Source organism: Macadamia integrifolia, unplaced genomic scaffold (assembly GCF_013358625.1).
Source record: "Macadamia integrifolia cultivar HAES 741 unplaced genomic scaffold, SCU_Mint_v3 scaffold956, whole genome shotgun sequence".
Lineage (NCBI taxonomy): Eukaryota > Viridiplantae > Streptophyta > Magnoliopsida > Proteales > Proteaceae > Macadamia > Macadamia integrifolia.
In genome coordinates this window covers 69,206-76,216 of record NW_024870599.1, presented here as the reverse complement: position 1 = coordinate 76,216, position 7,011 = coordinate 69,206, and positions in this window count along the sequence as shown.

Sequence of the window (7,011 nt, the reverse complement as noted above, 5' to 3'; positions counted from 1 at the left end):
AATAAATTTTTTATTTTATTTTATTTTGCATTATTTGCTTCCTCGATTCAGGATTTCCTCCCTAATGTGTGTGTGATCGGATTTCAATACCATGTGGACCCCACCTAAGCATGCTCTAACCCTAAATTACTCCTAGTGTATGCATGCGGGATGCACTATGCATATTAACCATAATATGCTAGCTACCTACGTATGTGTGAATAATTAAGATTCCTCAATAGGGATTATGTCACGTAGGAATACCCAAACCTGATCTAATGCATCACCTCCCGCTTCCCCTATGTGGAACCAGGGTAGACCACACAATGTGCCACTGGCCCCACCTACTCTCATGGCATAAGATGTTGCCAAAATAATGGGCAACATGATGCGTGAGGTGGAAGAGAGGAAAACTCAGTTCATGGACGGGATTGATACCGGAATCCAAGCTGCTATTGAGGCCTGAAATGCAACTCCTGCACCCCCTACTCCACTAGCACCAGCCTCGGTGCCAACTGGTTTCCCTTCAAAAATCCGATGGGATGCAAGGGCAAGTGCATGGTCTTGTGGAAGGGCATGTACAAGGGCAGTTTCAAGGATAAGTACCCGGGCAAGTGCAAGGGCAGGCCCAAGTGCACGTAGAGGGTTGGACTGGCCTAACCAAAATGATGGAGAAGTTCCAAAGGCTGAGGCCCCCATACTTCTCCAATGTGAGCCATGATAAGTTGTTTCCCTCAAGATGGATTGGGGATATAGAGAAAGTCTTTAAGTTAATGGGCTGCAATGATGAGGAGAAAATACTGTGTGCCGGCTATCAATTGTAAAATGAAGCCGATGTTTGGTGGAGGGCTACTGAGCCCATTATGAGAGCAACCAACCCCACCCCCACTTGGGAAGACATCAAGGAGACCTTCTTTGGGAATTACTTCCTGTGAGGGTAGTGGCCAGAAGATGATATCTTCTCTTCCCCTTTTTTTTTTTTGGGGGGGGGGGGGAAAGGACTTGCATCCTGTCCTCTCTCCTCTCCTTATCTTTCATAGGGGAGGGGTGTGTCGTGTGTGCTTTGCTTGTGGGCCTCGCACAATCGTACCGCCACTCAGAGATATGTGGAGGCCTATTTCGTAAGAGTGTAAAGTTCATCATTTGAGACAGGGATTTGATGATGGTCTAATATGGGGATCGGGATCATACAAAAGGGGTTTGGAGTCACCACCTAGGATTATGAGCCTAGGACATAGGGGTGGGCCCAATTCCTAAAAACAGGGCTTGAAAGTTAGTCTGGTCCAAAGATTTAGGGTAAGTGTTAGGTTACAGAATTGGGAAGATATTAGGCACTCAATCTACCCAGTTCAACCAGTCTTCCTACTAGATGCTTAAGAACGAACATTTTTCACAATTATTCCTATTCCGTATGCATGGCTAAGTTATCACACATATATACATTGACTGAATTTAAATGATTATATACACCAAGACAAGGTAAATATAAAGTCTACATTATGCTAATTTGGGTAAGAACTTATACATGAGCTTGACCCCTATTTCGAATCAAGAGAGGTGGGCCCTTGATTAGCACTGTCTCGGACTATCTTTCAGATTCTCTTGGCCCAGGGGAAGATGGTCTTAACTTCAAACTTCCTTTCTCGAGAGATGCTGACTGTGATGATATTTGGACAGAGTTCCAGTGAGGAATGGTTACTTTCATATTTGAATTCGGATAGAGCTTTAGCTAGGGAAGGCTATTTCCAGATTTGGATTCGGATAGGGCTTTGGCTAGGGAAGGCTATTTCTAGGCTTAGGATGAGGTGGCACTCCGATAGAGCTTCCACTGGGGATAGGCTATGGGAGGGCTAGGCTGAGGTGTCACTTTGGCAAAGCTTCCACTAGGAATGGTTATGTTTGGAAAGTTTCAGGGGCAGTCGGGTAGAGCTTCAGCTAGGAATAGGCTATGGGAGGGCTAGGCTAAGGTAGCCCTATAGTAGAGCTTCCGCTAGGAATGGCTATTTTTGGAAAGATTCCAGGGGCACTCTGGCAGAGCTTCTGCTGGGATTGGCTATTTCTGAAAAGATCCAAAGGCACTCAGGCAGAGCTTCTGCAAAGAACAACTATTTTTGGAAAGAAATGGATTGATCTAAAAATGAATTGAAAATCCCCAAAGCCCAAAAGAACACTTTGAAGATTTGAATAGAACTCTGGAACATGGCAAAGATCTCTTCGTAGACCCGAAGATCCTCAAGGGGGGAGGGATTCTACTTCTAGTAGAAACCAAGAACACTCAAAGGAGGGAGGCTAAAAACATACTATTTTTGGAAAAAAATGGATTGAACTAAAAACTTGGATTGAAGATCTCCAAAGTCCCAAAGAATACTTTGAAGATTCAAACAAGAATTTGGATCTTGATGAAGATCGCTCCGAAGACCCAAAGAAACTCAAAGGGGGAGGGGAGGAGGAGAGAGGGCAGAGCTTCTCTCTCTAAGGGTGGTTGTGGGGTTGTGATGTTAGTGTGTAAAATCCAAAGGAGGGGGTATTTATAGGATTCTTAAACCAATGGGGCGGGAAAAGGGAATTTCCTAGCCAATGGGGGCAAAAAGTGGGTTTTTTGGACTAATGGGAGGAAAGTATGAAAATTTGGACCAATGGGGCAGGGGATTTTCTTGGGCCAATGGGGGAAAAGATAACTTTTTTGGGCCAATAAAGTAAAAAGATTCTTTTTTGGGCCAATGGGAGGATGCAATGTAGGGTATGCTAGCGGGGTAGCGTAAAACACATAAGCGGGTGAAGAGATTAGCGGGTGAAGAGAAAATCTCTTCACCCATCAGCCCAGTGGAACACAAATTCCAACCATAGACGGCTGCACACAAGGTTGGAAAGGGGTGCATAAGGCATGATAGACATGGGTGCATAGGGCTGGCAGGCAACGTGCATGGGTGTGCAGGCACCAGAGCATAGGTGTGTAGGCCATGGCGAACGGATGTGTAAGCAATAGCACATGAGTGTGTAGGCCGTAGCACATGGGTGTACAAGCTGTGGTGCACAGTGTGCAGCGGGGGCACACGTGGTGTACAGCGAGGGCATATAGTGTGCAATGGGGGTGACTGGGGTATGCGACGGGGGTGCGCGCAAGGTGCGTGGAAACTGGCCTGTGGCCAGCTCCAGTAGCATACGTGTGGGCTGGCCTACTGGCCATAGCGTGCAGTATGCACAAGGAATTTGATTTTTTGGGGGGAGATCCGACAGTCTAATTTTGACATATCATATATCATCGGAATCGTATTTTCGAGTACTATCCATCCATACAGTCATCATAACTAGATTGCTTTGCATATAAAAAGTCAAATTTGGACCCTCTTTTCTCGCACGTGGGGTTTTCAGGTAGGTGTGGAATTTTGGTGTATTTGGGTAGGTGGGGAATTTTGGGGTTTCCAGCAAGTTGGCCAGCACGTGCAGCATGCGCACGGGAAAATATGATTTTTCCAGGGATGATTGCGGGAGATCCGAGGGTCTGATTTTGACATTCCATATATCATCGGAATTGTATTTCTGAGTACTATCCATCTGTATCATCATCGTGACCAGATTCCTTCATATATAAAAAATCAAATTTGGACCCTCTTTTCTCTTACGTGGGGTTTTCGGGTAGGTGGGGAATTTTGGTGTATTCTTAGTCAATCATCACCTCTATTGATCGAAAGCCAGAAGTCGCATCCAATATCCATATTTAATCATTTCAAAGGGAGGGTAACAAAATGGGTTTCTACAGAATGCCCCTCTTTGGCCGAGGCCTATGTCAACAGTCAAAGGGCAAAGAAAAGAACTACCACATTTTGTCACCCAGAGTATGTACTACCATGCTCTTGCTCATCAATGACGGAGTTGAAAATGTAATAGGTGATATCTCTTAACTACTTTGAAGTTTAGGACTTACTTGGGCTTCCGATTGTAGGAAAGAAATTCGTTGCTCTTCCAATCCTACAAAAGATGTTAGTACTTGATTTTTGGATTTTCCTTAGCTGGGCTTCATATGTGCCAATTCAGGGAATTTGGTCTCCAGGCGAGTTCTTTCGAACCAGTCTAGACTATCTGGTCTTCCAGGTGGATTCTTTAGAACCAAGTTGGGGTATCTGGTCTTTCAGGTGGGTTCTTTCAAATCGGTCTAGGCTATCTGGTCTTCCAGGCGGGTTCTTTCAAATTGGTCTGGGCTATCGGTCTTCCAGGCAAGTTCACTCAAACCAGGCTGGGCTATTTGGTCTTCCAAGTGGGTTCTTTTGAATTGGTCTGGGCTATCTAGTCTTTCAGGCAGGTTCTTTTGAACTGGTCTAGGCTATCTGATCTTACGGGCGGGTTCTTTCGAACTAGGGTAGGCATCTGGTCTTCCCAGAGGGTTCTTTCGAACTGGGCTAGGCTATCTAGTCTTCTAAGTGGGTTCTTTCAAATCAGTCTGAGCTATCTGGTCTTCTAGGTGGGTTTTTTCGAACTGGTTTGGGCTATTTGGTCTTCCAAGTAGGTTCTTTCGAACCGGGCTGAGCTATCTAGTCTTCGAGGTAGGTTATTTTGAATCGGGCTGGACTATCTAGTACTGTCAATTATAGGAAAGAAATTCACTGCTCTTTCAACCTTGTAAAAGACATTAATAATTGATTCATGATTTTTGACATTTGATTCTTTGATTCTTCTTTAGATTTTTAATCTTTTGGACTTTTGAATTGGAATCTTGAATTTTGACCTTTGATTTTTAGATCTTTGATATTTGATTCTTTGATTCTTTGATTCTTCTTTGGGTCTTTAATCTTTTGGACTTTTGAATTGAAATCTTGAATTTTGACCTTTGAAATAGAATCTTGAATTTGGACTTTTGAATTGGAATCTTGATTTGCTTTTGATTTGGATTTGATTTGAATTTTTATTTTCACATGAATTTTGCTTTCCATTTGAATTTGATTTTCACCTTTCACATGAATGTGATATAAATTTTACCTACCACATGAAATTTGATTTGGGTTTTATATTTTATGGTAAGAATTTTTTTTGCTATACCTTGGAATTGGAATTTTGATCTTTGATTCTTGACTTGATTCTTTTTTTTTTTTTCTATCTTTCATTCTTTTTTCTTTTTTTTTCTTTTTTTGGATTTTTGATCTTTGATTCTTGACCTTTGATTTTTGGTTTTTATTTTTCTTTTTTTATTTTGATTTGAACTCAAAATTTTGAAATTTTATTTGAATTTGATTTTTGAATTTTGTTTTTGATTTTTTTTTTATTTTTTATTTTGATTATTGATTTAAACAAAAAAAACATTTCTTTTGATTTTTTTGATTTTTTAAATTTTAATTTGATTTTTTTTAAATTTTATATTGAGTATGGGGATTTTCACAAATTTTTTTTTAATCTTTGATTTTCTTTTATTACTACTCCTTGCTTTGACCATCTTTTGTGCTTCCCAGGATGGGTGGGTTGCTTCTCTGAGGGAACAAAATGCTGACTAGGCCGCCCAGATTGAGGGCCTCACAGCACAGCTGGCCAGTTCACGGTAAGCACATGATAATGTTACGCCTAGTAACTTGATGACTTCTGTAAGTAGGTCCAAGTATGGCACAGATGAGGATGGTGATCCCTAGAGATTTGTTCCTATTGTTCCTACAAAACACAAATGTTGCTTCTATCTTTTTCTTTTTCCCTCCCCATGATCATTTTTTTTTGTTTTTACCTTTGTATAGCCAGACTTGGCTCTTTATTTTGGAATGAAAACTTATCTTTTTTTTTTTTTTTTTTTTTTTTTTAAGTTCAGGAGTTTGAATTTTAAGGCACGATTAATTCCATAACTCAAATCTTCATTAGAATAACTAAAATGACACTAAAATCACCTCATTCTATTACCAAGTGAATTACATGGGAGGAAAACAACTTTCCTACTATAGATAAGATAGGTAAGTAACAAGGTGGGGAGACAACAATTGGGGTGGGTGGAAGTTCACTAACTCCTCTAGGTCCATTTCCTCAAGCCCATATCGTCGACTGATGTACATAGGCAAATAAAATGACGTGTGAATCAATCCCATCAACCTGACATAGTTGTAGCTAGAGATCTTCATCAAAAAATCTTCTTGTGGCTTTTATGGGTATTTCCATGTAATATCCTTTGTACTTCTTCGTTGAAGGTACTCAGAGTTTAAATTCTGGGGCTTCCCTCCTTTCTTGGTAACCAAGAGCCCTGAGTTGACCTCCATTCAATGGCCTATTCAGCTTCAACTTATTAAGTAGCCAGAGTTAGAAAATGGCAGGACTTCCACGATAATGATCGAGTCCAGACCTGTCTGTGGCCATGGCTTATGTCATCAAATCCTTTGAATGTCTTTGCAAGGACTATGGGAATGATATCTCCTTTCTTCAATTGCTTTACCACCTATATTAGAACAGCTAGTGCTCCATGCCCCGGAGTTTGGAGAATATAGCGAGCTATCATGCACAAAAGGTAAGCATCTTGTGATCTTGCTAATGGATTCCCCCATAGTGGTTGCTATTGAATGAAGATCCTTGCCACCTTCAGAATATCAATCTTTCCATATTTGGTAAATTGCTTCATTTCCTCTTTTTCCCATCTAAAAAAGTCCTAAATCTCTTCTAAGTGATCTTTCTTCAAAGATGGTTGAATCGACTTGCCCTTAGGTAGAGATATCATGTAAAATCTGAATTCATCGAGAGTTTGACAGATCTCAACTAACCCAAACCAAAATACATGAAGGTCAGCATCCCAATGCTAAGGAATCTATCGGAGCAGATTGTGATGTAGCTCAATACGCCTAATTCAGCTGAGCATTAACATATTCATGGATTCTAGCAGTCCTAGTGCCACTATACTTATGTCCAAGGTCCATTTTCTCAATTTCTCATCCAAGGATCCCATGACTTATCCTGTAGTTATAATCAGCAAAAAGAAGATGTGATGATTTATCAAAGCATTACTCATTAGCTACTGACATAACCAAACCTTTACCACTATTGCATTAAGTTCTTTTTTTTTTACTGATCAAGGAT